This window comes from Harpia harpyja, chromosome 7 (assembly GCF_026419915.1).
Source record: "Harpia harpyja isolate bHarHar1 chromosome 7, bHarHar1 primary haplotype, whole genome shotgun sequence".
Taxonomy (NCBI): domain Eukaryota; kingdom Metazoa; phylum Chordata; class Aves; order Accipitriformes; family Accipitridae; genus Harpia; species Harpia harpyja.
This window is the reverse complement of record NC_068946.1, coordinates 50,828,201-50,843,762: the sequence shown is the minus strand read 5'-3', so window position 1 is coordinate 50,843,762 and position 15,562 is coordinate 50,828,201. Positions and strand designations below refer to the sequence as shown.

The following is a 15,562-nucleotide window of genomic DNA, read 5'->3' as shown; positions in this document are numbered from 1 at the left end:
CTCCTCAGCTGCAAATAATTAAATGAGTTTCAGTAAGTGTGACATAAGATCAGATCCCAAGAGCTCCTGCCAAAGAGCACTTATAAGGCATGAATTAAATAAAGGTTGAAGTACTTTTAACCAATCAGCCGGTTTCTCACTGAGAGCCAGGAGCTTCTTCATTTAGGAACCTGACATTTTGTTCGAGTTCTGCTGAGCAGAACAGATCACACCAGTTAACGCGGTAATGAAGAAGTGATGGTGGTATTTGCACTTGACTCGAACGTCAGCATAAATTCTGTTCCTCGTCCAGATCAGTACGACTTCCCTGAAATAAAGCATATTTCAGCCTCATTAACCAATTTAAGATCTAAAATGAAATGAGATAAATTTAACTTAAATCCATCATAACCAGGCTGGCTTTAAGAATTAGTTTCTCTGGGTCCGTAAGGATAATTCCAGTAACTGTTCCTGCAAGGTAATCTATTCTGAGCTTTTTAATGGGCCCAGCTACCCACAAAATTTTAATTGTAAATACTCGGATCAGATATATGGACTTCTGCTTTCTTAATGTTACAGCCACCCATGAAAACTTGCAGTATTCCTGCATTAGAGTTTCAGGCAATAAATGAATTTTAATGTGTTAAAATGGTACATTTATCATTTAACCACCAACACAGACTTAGAACAATAAACGATTTTAAAGATAATTACTGCACTTTAGAATAGCCTTTATTTCAAGCTATAGATTTCAGTTGTGTTCATACTGCACAGTTAAAACTGTTTAAATATTTTCACTTTTCAGCAAGATGGCCACCCAAAGTGGATGCCTGAGAAACAAAAATTGTAATTAAAACCTTGAAAGGAGGTTACATTTGCTAAGTTACTTGTTGTGAGAACTGCAGCGTGGTTCTCAAGGCTCAGCCTGTTGGGATTAGCCAAATAGGTATAGTTTCTTCATAAATCAATTCATTTTCTCTCAGCACTACTATAGCCAAATGTAATACTCAAAATAACCTGTTTCTAAGGGGTCACCTCTATGTGACACCCCTGTATTGGTGTCATAAAAATTAATAGGAAAACTTGCCTTAAGCTTAATTGGTATTTTAATGCCTACACTTTTAAATTACTTGAACACTTTCTTAATTAAACTGGAACATTAAAAATGAAACTGCTCTTTATTTTTTGCTGTTTTCTTAATATTAAAATATTTCAAAGATAATTGCAATCTATATGGAAGAGTGCTTTTTGTAAAAAAATTAAAAAATCTTGTACTCGATACTACATGTTAATTATAAGAAAGAAACAACTGGGGAAAAAAATGTAATGGGTAGTCCAAAGGCCAGCAATGATTTCACCTGTATGATTGAACATAGCAATTGTTTCCCAGCTGTTTAGATTGTAATCTCATTGTGGATTTGTATTGCTTTCACTGACTATATCTTTAATATCTACATGGACAGATGCTGTTGTGGGTGTTCAGACATTTTAGGAAACTTGCATCTTCCATCACCATTGTCACAAGTTAAAGGTCCAGAGACCTTAAGCTGATGGTTCAAACTCATCTTGCCAAAGCAACAGAGTGAAAAAATGTATCTGTTTTTCTTACTGCTCATTTTAAAGAAAATGAAGTGAATGATGAGATTTTCAACATCAATAAAGTCATTCTTTCCCTCAGCTTGCAATGTTTGTGGAGCTTTATTTAATGGATAACTTCCGACATCTTTCTAATCCACGGATCATTTATTGTGTAGACGTATTTTAACATCTACCTTGTGCTTGCATCCTCACTCACCATCCTGAAATTAACCATATTCAGCAAATAAACCATATACTTGTGTTCACCAAGCAGTATTACAGTTAGGGATAGAAATGTGTTATTGAGTTTAAATTAATGTACCAATTCATTAAAAATTTTCAAGCTGTGTGCCCGTATTTGTTAGAGACAAAATGCTAGCCAATTGCAGTAAAAAGCCTTTTACGATCCAGTATAAGCAACCTAAGTCACCTCAGCTTCCAGCTCATACAAAGCTAACCCACACTGAGCTGTGGTCACTGGAAATTAGATAAGTTTCTACTAGTTGTTTTAATCTGGTCTCATTTTCTTTCAGGTGCACCAGTGCCAGTTCAGAGTGACTCCACCTTGGCCTGTGGTTTTTTCAGTTTTATATCAGTGTAAGCAAGACCAGAATCAGATCCTGGTTTCTCTCCGATGCATTGAACCAGTTTTGGCATCATGCAGCTCTTCATACAAAGAGCCAGTGGCTTACAGCGGAGTACCAAGCTGCAGGAGGTTTGCCCATCTTTTCTTCTGAATCTATTTAAGCTTGATATTTGCTTAAAGAAAAACACATTGCTAGTGCCAGTTAGATAACTGGATCATTCTTTTTCTTCCATCAGAAATTTCTTTCGCTTTTACTTTCACTTGTAAGGGCCCAGCTTCTAAAGATTAATAGTTACATCTAATTACGTGGGCTGTTTGTGAGATTGAGCTCTGAAATTATAAATACCCTCTGAGTTTGTAAGCAAGTAATATTCTTCAGAGAAATTTGCACTCCTCCATTTTTAAAATGGGATTAAAATGGAATTTCCTTCACCTGCCGAGCTCAGAGCTATTGCTGTCTTTTCTCTTCTAAACCTACTTTTTGCTCAGTTGCTAGACCAGCCTCCTTCATGAGCCTCTTCCCGGGAGAAGCAGCAAAAAAGGCAGAATTGAAGGAAAGACGGAGCAAAGGTGGTTGTTTACCACTTCCCCATGTCTTGTCTTCTGAGTAGAGCTGCTGTTTTCCCTCACGAGAAACTAGAGCAGTTAATTACATGCTCTGCAGCCCACGTCACCCACAGTAGCTGCAGCCATGTGCTCACCACAGCCTGATGCCCATTCCTGCATCCTGGCTGGCAATGCACCACATGCCGTGCTGGTCACCACAGGAGAAATCCTCTGGGGCAGCTTGTCCCATCCTGCACACCCCGGAGCAGGGCTGCTGGCCTGTCCCTGGGCAGGGGACACAAGATGGAGCCACTTGCTTCTCTTATATTGACAGAAATGGGAGAAATTCTGCTGCCTTCGTTACTTTGGAAGAGGTGGCGATGTTTGACTTGCTGGTGCTTGCTGCTGGTTTTTTTCCCCATTCTTTACCCACCAAAATAACTTGGACAGCTGGAGCGCTCGGAAAGGGCCTCTCTTTTCCTCCTTATTAATTACGCAGCTGAGCCTGTGGTCTTTGATGTTGTTGCTGTGAACACTGATAAAACCTGAGGAGCTTTAGAGCATGAAAGTTGCTGCAACCAGTTTTTCTTGCTATTCATGTGTCAATACCCTATCGAGTCAGCAATTGTCTTAAACCTTTATTGCAAGTCAATGCAAAATAAAGGAAAAATTTCTCTGTAATCATTTTTTATAAGACCCTTCTGTAAGATCCTGCCTCACATGCAAATTCACATGTGCTTGCTGGGTTTTATAGCATTCCTGGAATTACTGCTCAAAATTTTTTACTGTTACTTCAGGTGCTGGTGAGATACCTTGATAAGATTAGCATTTCGGAGGGAAGGGCACGTCCACCCAGAGACACTTCTGACCAAGCAGTGCCTAGCGTTGCTGGCAGAATTTACCCTTCTGCGCGATATTGCCTCTTTTTGCATTTGAAATAATATGGCTCTTTAACACACTGGAAAAAAGATTCTGCATTTAAAAATGCCACAGGAGCGAAGATTAAGAAAGCAAGTGCAGACGCCCAGCTGTTGAAAGCAAAAGCAGTAGGAAATTGGGGGTGGGGGACAGAATTAGCATTCTCCTCACACATTCGCCGCCTGCTCTAATCACAATGCAGGCATTATCAGCGAGCGTTGAATCTTTGTATTATTTCCAAGTTTCCCCTATTGTCAGTCATTGTGACAAAGTGCAGGACAATCTGACACAATGATGAATCACTCCAGACATTGAGTTTTCACATGGCTGTCAGATGATCTCAGTAGGCTGTGTCACCTGAAAATGCCACAAGACTAAAACCATGTTCTTCAGAACAAAAAAAGGAGTTTGGTATAAACTTCACTGATTCAGGACATAAACATGGGAGTCTGGAGGGCTGCCTCAGATTTCTCTTACCCAGGAAATTTCGGCATTTTCATCCGGTGTGAATGAAATCAGAATCAGAGCTCAGGATTTATTGAAATGTCTTGCATGCAAACCAGCAAGATACGTTGTCTGCGTTTTTAAATTAAAGAAGTCCTGCATGGAAGGATTTGTACTGTGTGCATTTTTCTAAATACTCTGTTCAAGATGTAATGCCTATCAAAGTATAGGTTATTTTATCCTAATAGTTTCAGTTGCATATATAAAAATGAGTTTCCTGCAGTTTCTTTTTCCTGCATTTCAAAGTTATCTAGCAGGCTTTTTATATCTCTGTGGGTCAGGTAAGATGTAGCTGTACTGATAACTGATTGATACATAGTCAAATGCAAATATGCTTGTTTAAGTACTTTCCTTGCCTTCATGTATATTTGCTTGTTGGTGCTATTGTGAGTCCAGCCCAGAAGAACTTTGCTCTCTCCCACATTATTATTCACAAAGGCAGCTTTCTGAGTTATTTCTGTTCCTGCACAATATTCATGATAGCAATTTGATAGCTTAGCAGTTTCAAGGTTATCAAGTGATTGAAAATCCTACTGCTTACTTCAAGGTGTAACATATAAACTGTACTGCCATCCATTCTAGTAATACAATAGTTTTTCTTAATGCCTTTCATGAACTCCTGATTTAAAGTGTAAGCTAACTTCAGAAAGGGCTTATCAGCCCCAGACTTGGTTGGTGCTGCTCAGCTGTTGAATACAGTCCCCTGAGTTTGTATCACTGCACGTAGCACTTAAGCAGGCAATATTTAATCTTTTTCAAAGATATTGATACATCAGCTCCCAAATGAGGACATTAAACCACAGTCATAATGAGAAACAAAGAAGTGGTTATTTATCTCATGTGTCGAAGGGCTAGTGCTCCTTTGATATGAATCTCGTGAGCAAGAATTGCAGATTGTAGATCATGGGGGTTAACTTTATACCAAGGAGCAGCTACAGAGCCATATGATACAGTAGCGTTTGTTAATGATGAACAAATAAATGCCACTGAATGCTTAATGAGGACATTGAAGAAAAGCCCATCATTTCTCAACCTGTTTTGGAGGCTCCCAGCCACCCACTGAATTTTGGCTGCAGATGTAGTTTGGGTGGTTTCTGATTGGTGGATAGCATTGCTTGATGGAGTTTACATGGTGGCATCTGCTTAAGTAACAGATGTCTGTGCCACTGAGGTGCTATGTTCTCACTTTTTATATATAGAGAAATTGCTTCTCAAAGAGTTTTTATTGTCTTTATGCAAATTAAAATACAAAATTCTTCTCCTTAAAGGATCCTCATTATAACAAGAACCTTAAATAATCATAAATACATATGCAGCCTCATAAAATCTTTTGCTCTTTGGATATCAAGGAAGTTCCTTCTGCGCTGCCAATTGTGCATGAAATTAGTTCTTATTTCAGCTACCAGTATGAAGATACTAGCTTTTATTCAGTGAAGCCCCACTGGATTTCTAAACAAATAGTGCAGAATAGTTGTTTGTGCCAAAGTATTTCAAGGAGGAAATTTTGCATTCTGTTTCTTATGCAGTGCTGAAGAGTAAGATAGAGCTCTGTACTTATTCCCTAGAAGCCTGGTGACGGAAATATATGGTTTTTATCTTTCCTTTGCCAATTTTCTTTAGTAGGCAAATGCGTGACGTCTTTACGGATTCTTTTTTTTTTAACCAGGGATTGAAATCTGTGAATGAATCATGCCTAGAAAAATGCCTACAGATGCCAGCCTACTTTGGGCTGTTAAGCTACCCAAGTCCTTACGCTTCTGGTTCATCTCACATCATAACTTTGTGTCAGGTATGACTTAGTGCCTTGCACAGCACTAGATTCCCCATCTGTTTTGTTTATTTCCAGGGACAGAGAGGGATGAAGGACCTTTATCCTTTGCATTACCTATGTATGGACCAAGCAAGATGGCAGGTGCTCCATAGCACGGCACCTTCAGGAAGGATGAAAAGAAGGGCTGCTAAGGGAGGCCATGGCCCCAACCCAATTTGCACGGGAGTGAAACCAGACCCTGAGGCAGGTAAGACTGTACTGTAACAGGATGTTTGGGGATTTTCTCCTATGGGCTACACATAGGAGAAAATACAGATAGCTCAGGACAACAGCTCCTGAGCTGAACAAAGTGATCCTTGATGAGGAAGGCAAGATGAATGTGCTAATACCAGACTAGAGCCTCTACCAGCTGCTTCCAGACCCCTCACAAAAAAGTGTATGGAGTTCAGTCAGCATTGAAAAGCACCTGCCCGTCACCTCATCACCCTTAGGCAGAACAAATTGCCCCACAAGGACCTCTGAGGTCAGCCTTGGTTGCCAACCCCCGAGATGATTTGGCTGCCCCCACCCCTCCCTGGCACCCACACAACTGGGGCAAGCCAGGCACAGGGCTGCTGCCTGGTGGGGATGTGTATCTGTGTACCTTCTTTTCCTTCATGTGGGCTCAACAATCACCAAATCTATGGTAACTTGAAAGAAATGGCCAAATTCTTGCAGAAAGGGGAGCCTGGATCATGTCTGGTCTCATCATGTAGTTTGTGCTTGGTTTTTTTCCTTTTAGAATATGTTGTATTGAGGGAAAATAAATTGAAAAAGAAAGTGAAGGGAACAGAAATATGATTCTTGTTTTTTTCCGACCTGTGGGATGTGATGCTGTAGGAGTCAGAAGCCAAAGTCTCTTCAGTGGGTAAACCTTGTTTTAGATAGATATTTCTGATATGACCTTTTCCTAACAATATTTTTTTCACATATCTACCCAATAGACTGAGAAAGGAGGTGGTGGATGTGTGGTGTATTATTAACCTGGTGGCAACAACATTAATAACATAGAAGGGTGCTTTATTCTACTGCTAGCGCTCACATCTGTTTCACAAACATTACCAAGATAATCACATTCTTCCTGCATCTGCTTTGCTTTAGCTCACACAGATAATTCAAGGGTAATGCACCTTGTCTAAGCTAATTCTAAATACATGCCTCAAACACAACAAAAAGTGCTTGGTGGGTATTTTGACCCAATGCACTACATCAAAGTATCCGAGTTAGCTGTAAATGCTTTGAACAAAATTGGACAAAAATTGGCATTTGTCCAGCCATGTTTCTGACTGGCAGTTGTTTGAGTTTTAAACTTTCCCTTTATGTGAATATATATCAAATTACAGTGCAACCTGTAAGTTGTTCAGGTGCTTCAGTCAGAGCTGTGCTAAGAGATAAAAAGTACAACGGACAGGTCTAAGATGAGTCCTGGAACTGAGACCTGACCTTTTCAGATAACCTGCAGGTTATCAAAATTGCCTATATGGGACGACACCTTTGAGACAATGCACGTAACGTGGAGGAGCTCGGAGCCCTTTGGGTCCAACTCACTGGGACTTTGCCCAGTGGTTCCAGACATTAACTCCTGAAAAATGGAATCATGCAGATGACTGTTGAAAGCGAGGCTAAATGAAATTAAGTGAAATTGATAAACATAGTAAATGATGTACTTAATAAAAACAGAATGTTTGTTGCTCATTGAAAATCAACAAGAGGTCACATGTCTAGAGGAAGCCTTACATCCTCACTGAAGCTGTGCTTGTTGCACACTACACATCAAATCCTGGTTTGTATGGTTAAGAAATATCAGTGACCATTATTATCAGCAGCTTCTGTTAGGTACTGTGATCAGGTAATATCTAAGGTGTCAGAAGCTTGAAATGACACCATTAGAGTGGGGAAAGAAGAGAATTTATGGAGGCATCATTAGCATTTCCTTTTCAAACTTCATGCAAATTTCTTGGAGGAACATATGCTGAGAGTCCTCTGTTAGCACTTGAAGCCAAAAGGAGTCTCCTCCTCAACACTGGCTACCACCTGTCATCTTCTAAAAAGTATGCCATCTGGTTTCAGATAGCTAATACTACATTGGACATCACTCCATTCATAAGCTTGATTTCTTCTAATAACTTCTTCTAGTAACATTTTTAAATGTTACTACTCCCAATAATCTGTAAGATAAATCCATTTAAAAATAAATTATTAGCACTATTCCTATTTGCAAATACATTCACCTAACAAACTTTATCGGTAAAGTTTAACTTGTGTTTAACTGGCATTACATTAAAGTGCCCATCAACATAAAAAAGCAAATAAAAATGAGGATTTTTCAACGAACTCTTCAGGTTGTACAGACAGCAGAGACAACTCTGAATCCCTTCTAAAACAAAACCAGCTTGTGTGTAGCAGATCAACATTTGGATACATAAGATGGCAAAGAGGGGTCTGAAAGAGGTCTTTATTCCTCATCTTTCAATGCTAAAATGCAGAATTAGGCATTTGAAAGCAAAGGCAGCAGAAAATGAACAGAGAAAACAAGTGAGCTTGTCTCCAATAGGAAAATTATTTAATGCTATGTAGAATGATCTACGAGTTATCTTCTTATTGCACTAATAAATCGTCACAAAACTGTAGCACAAATTTGTTTTGAAGAGAGTCCTTGCTTTATGTTGGGGATCTGCATCAAATGGCAGAGTGTTTGTCCCAAGGTGAAGAACTGCTTCAACAGTAAAAACACATCCTGATTTGATCGTTCATCTCACCAACATTGTAGTATTGAGTTTGGGGGACTAATTTCTAAACTAGTGCAGTATAAGTGTGAGTTAATTTATGCCTATTTTATTTTTCTCTGCTCTCACTTGTTCATGTCACTGATATTTTGCTTTCCTGTCTCTGTTGTCCTTACTGTTTTGCTATCTATGTATTTTTTATCTCAATATTCTTATAACATTATAATTTCTGTAATTCATCACAAAAAGCCAATACAATTCCATCAGTAGTTAATCATTTAAATTAAAAGCAATGCGATAGGAAACTTAGGAAGACTTAGAGCATGCTTAGTGGTATTCAGATATTGGCCAAACGTATTCTTGCCTGCAACTGGTGCTGTACGTGAGAATTCCTCATGGCCAACAGGAACAAGGAGCAAACCAGGACAAAAGGCTAGATCCTTCTGCAGCTTGTAGGAAAGAGATTTTAAATTGTCTTGTTGAAACACACACACACAAAACATTGCCCTGTCATTGGGAATAATAGGCAACAAATTGATACAGTCATTAGGGAACTGAAAATGAGAAGTATAGGAAACAGCAATTAAGCAATTTCAAGCCGAAATCATAACAGCGCAAGAAAAACTCCCCAGATGCCTTCACAGCCTTTCAAATAATCACTGGATAAGTTTTGCCAGGAAAAAAAAAAAAGAGAGAGAAAAGAAAAATGAAAGCAAAATCAATGCATATACTCAGGAAAACACAGAACTGCAAAATCAAATTAATGAGGGGAAATTCCCAATGGATGGAAGAGGAAAGGACATGTGAGGACTACACAGTCCCCCAGGGCTGTGGTGCAGGACATGGCTTTGCAGGGAGGAGCCATGCAGGAGCCGTGTGCCCACCAGCCCCATCCCCAAGCCCTGCTGCTGCGCCAGCATGCCGAGCCCTCCCAGGGACCTCCTCGTTTTCGGCATGGGATTTCTGTAACCATGTCCACGATGGAGGAGATTCACCTTCAATGGGTGATTCGGGGGACTGGACGGATCTCCTCTGGGAAGCTCCCCCAAGAGCCTGCCGACCTCCTGGTCCCTGCAGCCTCTCCTCAGGCTTACACCCCATCGATCTGATCCCCTGCTCTCAAAACACAGCTGGGTAGCCAGAGCATCCTAAAATACCCACACCTACACAGTCCAAACCAGCTGATCAGGGCAGCCTGGCAGCCAAGGAAATATCCTAAGCAGAAATTTAACAGCACTGCCACCCCTTGTCTGACTGTCTGCTTGTGAGTTCACATTTCGGTCATCATAAGCAATACTCTCCACTCTCCCAGTCCTTTAAATCTGTGCAATTACTCAGCTTTATCCTTCTAAGCAATTGCGCAAGGGATCGTTTGGTTGTTCTTGATGAATTCTCCAGGACAGTTTAACATGGAAGCCCTGAGTCTCTTTGCCTGATGATGAAAAAAATACTGGGGTTTAACAGGCTTGATATTGCTTGTGGTTTTTCTGATGATGACCTGAGTTGAAGTCCTAACACTGCTGTGTGTGTAAGCTTTCCTGAGCACAGCCTCATTTTCTGCCAAGCAACATTGCCCATGTGTATATCAAGAATTTGGGAGTTTTGTCCTGAAATCTTAAACATGTTTCCAAACTAACTCCATGACTAAGGAGGAGTCTGACTGGGGGTTAGGCACTTCAAATACCTTGTATCTGTTGGTGCAATGTCCAGCGTGGCTACAAAATGATGTTTATACCTTTTGAACTGTGAAGTTACTTTGTATATTCCCAGAAAACATGTTTCAGAGAAAAGCTGGATTTGCAGACATGGGCCAACCGTCTGGGCAGCGTGCTTGCAGGAAGGTGCATCTTTCTGAAGGAACGAGACCCATTACACATGAACATATTTCTTTGCTTCTAATGTGAAATATGTCTTGCCAGAAATGTGTCTTTTCATGACCAGTAAGACAATGATGCAGTGGAGGTCTTGAGCATCTGTTTATCTTTAATAGCATAAGCAGAATGTCATGGAAATTATTAACAACAACAACAATAAAAAAAAGAACCAGATAAAAGACAGCTAACTATATGAAGTCTCACATCTTAGCTCTAGGTAGTGCAATCATCTGAATATCTATTTCTTCCCATTTGTGTGATTAATTGTCATCTTGTTAACTGCTCATTAGGGACACTGCAAATTAGTGCGGAACAAAATAAACACGTCACAACAGAGTAGAGAATTATACTGGAAACAAAATTGGGTTTTAAAAATACATTTAAGGAATCAACCTGTGTTACATACAAGGTAAACTGGAGATTGAAAACTTTCTGAACTGCTGCTGGAGAGTGTATGTGGTAGCCTGTGCTGTACTCGCAATGCTTTTCTGACTTTGATGAATTCCAGACTGTGTACTGTCTCTGGCCAGTGATCTGAATAGCAAGAAGTAGTCACACAAAATGTTTTTTAAAAAGATATTCAAGCTTATTGACATATTAGTCCAGTAGAGTGTATTTCTTGGTTAATTTATACACATCTCTGAATGCTCAGATTTACATGTGAATAAGGTTTCAAGTCAAGGTGTCCTAATGATGAAGGCTCGCTGCAGAGTTGTCTGTAAATATAAATGCTGCATATAGAGCAGGAATATCTAATCTATAAAGTACCTGCTTTACAGTGCACTTTAGAGGTAGTAGTGCTGAGGACAGAAACCAGCAGTGATCCGACATGCAGAAATCCAATGCTTAAACCCCTTCTGAAAAGTCCCCAGGTCCCTTCTGTCCATGTCTGCAGGCAGATGTCTGTCACTTCAATAGGACCATGTGCATGCTGGGGACAGTGCCTGAGCAAGTGCTTTTGCTGGACCATGATTACCACACAAGCCATTACACTAATATTGGAGATTTGGAAACCAATGAGTACATGCAAACCAGCTTGAGATACTCAGATGAAAGGAACTGGCAATGGACTGAGGTTTCTTCTCTTTGTTATGCTTCTGAGGGTCCTGGGTGCTATGGTAATAAAATAGATTAGTAGTAAATAATAATAGTAATAAGCAAGAAGAGGATATAGCTACCAACTTCTGTTCATAAAATAGGGCTACAATTATATCCCCTTTATGGTCAGAGTAAGAACATCGAAAGTGTTAGCATAAGTCCCACACAATGCTTTGAACCTGCAGGGGTGGTGTGAGGACAACTGTGATTAAGGAGTCAACGGCTGCAGTTCTTCCTAACTCTGAGAACTTCCTAACTCCCCAGGGAGTTTCCATCATGGTACCATGGCTCCCTGTGCACCTTGCAAAGGGAGCAGTACCGGAGGAGCGGGCAACCGTTGTGCCTTCCCGTGCACGGTGCTTGGCCAGGAGAGGTAGGAACTGCTTAATACTCTTGCACATCACAGCAGTGGTATTACAAATTTTTTCTCCCTGTTGCAGCCTGGCAGTTCCACTGGGAATTCTGAGCTAAATGACATTTTTTTCCCATGCACCAAAGAGTAATTTAATTTGTTTTCTCTCTTGCTTGTTTTGTATTGCCGCAGAAGAGAGGAAAACGACTGATAAAGGGAGAAAGCAAGAGAGCTGTGGCAGTGATTTTCCATTTTATTTATGGTGACAATGTGTAGCAAAAGGTAAAAATAGATCTCAGTCCTGACAGTTGTGTTGCTTCTTGATCTCAGGCTGGCACTTCAGAGCTCCCACCACCACCACATGTGAGGAGCAGTGCCTAAGCAGAGGGATCGGGCAAAGGCCTGCATCCGATGAATGGGGCAAGTCTCAAGAAAGCGAAGGTGAAAACAAAATTGCGAACAATTTACAGTTTATTTTTCTTGGAGGAGACACCTTGGGCTAAATCTTGCTCTCCTGAAACTGAAATCAAAGGGATGAGTCCTGTGAATGATGAGAGAGAAGACTGGGAACTGGAGACATAGCAAAATCCTCCCAAAGGAGAATATGAGTTGAAAACAGAAATATCTGGCTTCTGTTACAGCCTTTTCCAAATAGTAGCCTATTTGCATGACAGGTGAGCAGTGAATCATGCTGTGTGAGACTTTTTGATGCAAAAAAACCTTACTGAAGGAGACAAAGAACATTTCAAAATCAATAGCCTGAACAATGAGCAAGGTATCAGTGGTGATGACCGCCCACTCGAAAACAGAAAAAAAACCTGGTGGGGTGTCACCCAAGCAAGTCCAGAATCAGTGATATCATTAGCTTTTCTTTTGAAAGCCATTCTTACAGGAATGCATCTCTTATTCACTGTACTGCCTGCCCATGCATCTTATTTTATTAGAAGAAAAGAAAATATTTTAAAAGCATGTAAGCAAATATTGAACAAGAATAATCAAATAACAAAGGAGACAGAGAATGGTCATGACTTCTTTTTAACTCAGCGGATGTGTTCACAAACCACAGAGAGAAATAATGTAAGTATCTTTTCAAATTGGGACAACAGTATTTAACGGCATGGATATGTCAGTCTTGCTTTTTTAAAATTTTTTTTTTTTATTGCACACCGCTGGAGGAAGCAGCTGCAACACCCGTTTTCATTAATACTGCAGATGCGATGCGAGTATTGCCACACTTGGCTAAACTTTTGATGTCCTCGAGGGACTGTGCGGGGGAATGACTTTGATGAATCACAGTTGCACTTGAAACTGAGCTAGGAAAGATTAGCGTGTCTCAGGCAGAGAGATTCCACTCACCTGATTTTTTTTTTGTTCTGATGAGATAATTTTTCTAATTAACCTTGATAACATTTCCAGACACAGAGGCCTATCCACACATAGATGGAAATATATTTTCAAATGGACATTTCACTTCTACCCATGTTTTCTAGTAGTGAATACAGAATTTTAACACCTCAGCTGCCAACTGATTCTTTTGGGAAACTGAAGCTGAACATCTTTAACTGAAGCAGAAGTTGCCCACAGGAGCCTTTGGCAGAAATCCAAGCTTCCATAGGCACTGACGTGTGGAAAACAGACTCCACAATCAGTGAGATTGTAAAGTAGGTATGTTCATTCAGTGCTGGGCAGCACGGGGGGTAGTCCCACCAAAGTTGTGCGCGCCCGACTCGGCAGTTTGTCTCAAGTTTATACAGTCAAGTGTTACATATTCACCATATGCCTATACATATGCATGACCTATCCCCGCTTCATATTAAAATTAGCTCCGAGAGGTCATTTCCATAGTCTCCTCTCAACTGCGCTTGCGCAGTGCCTCTTTATGGTGGTCATCTGGTGGTCGCAGAGATGAAGATAGATGACTCCTCTTCGTCACCGCTAGTAACCTTTTTTCTCGCGCAGGCTCAGTGGTTTCTTGGTATTCACCCAAGCCGCAAGACCAGTCTTAGCTGGCTCTTGGGGCCTGCTCCTGCTTCTTATCAGGAACTGTCTCTACCTCATTGGCTGATCCTTGGGACCAGCTCTTCTTATCAAAGACTGTCTCTGCCTCAGCTAATTTCAACAATGTAAGTGCTAAACATCATCTCTCATCCCCCTTTATTATGTCTACTGAGATTCTTTTGACTCCCCTTGTCTCAGCACCAATGTGTTCTGTATACACTGATTGAATAAGGAGAGCAGTATGAACTTAAGAGCAACCTTACAGGTTTTATTCCTCCTTTGATGCTTATCAAGGAAGTCAGTGATACTGTCCTTTTCTGAGCAAAGTCTGAATGACTGTAAAGAACTTTTGAAAGCCAAAGCATGCCAGTACCTGGTCCTTTGGAAATGTTCAGTGTCGGACCTTGGCCCTTCACACCATCCCACTTAGGAACAGGAAGGACCATCTCATAGTCCCACTGAATTCACATGAAAATCATCCTGGAAGCAAAATGAACCATTCCCTCTGCTCTCACCCTCTTTGTTCAGTTTTAAAATTACTCAAGTGCTCAGCCAGCACTGCTTCCAGAAGTTTTTCAAAGCTTTCCTCAGTCCCCTTGCTCTTGTCTGGCTTTACACCAACACTGATTTTCTGTCATGTAAAGCCGGAAAAGCAGTTCTCCACTTCCCTACAGGATCCATGACACCTCTCAGAAAGAACAAGTAACTCCCTGGTCATCCTTTTACCACGTCCTTTGAACCTGCTGTGGGTGAGCCAAGGCGAGTGCTGCTCTGAAAGGCTTTCCCAGGGTGCTTGGTGGAGGTAGTGGTTTTCTGTGATACCTGAAAGATGCTAAAGCTTGCTGAGAATGCAATATAAAAAATAATCTAACACATTATCTAGGCTCAAATGTGATAAATGTGAATTTATTCCTAACCATTGATCGTATTTCTGAGTCTCTGACTATGGTGTCACCAATACAGCAGTGTTTAAAAGGAGCTGCAACATCACTTCATAAACCTTCATACAGGCAGAGGAAATGAGAAACTGTAATATAGGTAACAACTTGTATTTTCCCCAGGAGCTGGGAATTTAGATTTAGGGAAAAGTTTTAGCAGGATATTTGGTACCAGCTAAACAGAATTTAAGAGAGGGCCAATGTATATGTGAATTTTAAGAAGACAGCAATTTTAGAGATACCACAATTCTTTTTTCTCTTCAGAGCTTATGCTGGTACCTCAACACCAATCTGCCTTTCCCCTTCTCAGAGAGACCCTACTCCAGTTTTTGTTGCAGCCAGGTTTATACAAAGCCAATAGTTAGCTGTCCACTTTCATGTGACTTTACAGGTCTTTTAACACATCTGGTAAAAGATGTAATTGCTCTGAGTGAGCACTACTTTGTTAGGCAGAAGTGATCGCTCTGTGGGATTGGCTTTCTTTACTTGTAGCAAGTTTTTTGTGTTGTTCTCCTCAAAGAAGTCAATGAAACTGTCTATCTCTGAGCCAATTTTACAAAGATTGTAAAATAAAAGTGGTTTGAAAACTAAAACATGCCAATACTCAGAAACGACTTATTTTAAAACCCAGTTGTGCCGTTTGCCTGAACATGCT

The 15,562-nt window shown here is 40.5% G+C and overlaps 1 long non-coding RNA gene across 1 annotated transcript in view; it reads left to right on the top strand.

Moving 5' to 3' along the window:
* Positions 1–2,165, top strand: part of LOC128144247 (uncharacterized) — a 110,153-nt gene extending 107,988 nt beyond the window's left edge. The window contains exon 4 of the long non-coding RNA XR_008236014.1: positions 2,091–2,165. This is a non-coding gene — a long non-coding RNA (uncharacterized LOC128144247). The remainder of the gene's footprint in view (positions 1–2,090) is intronic.
* The last annotated feature ends 13,397 nt before the right edge of the window (positions 2,166–15,562 follow it).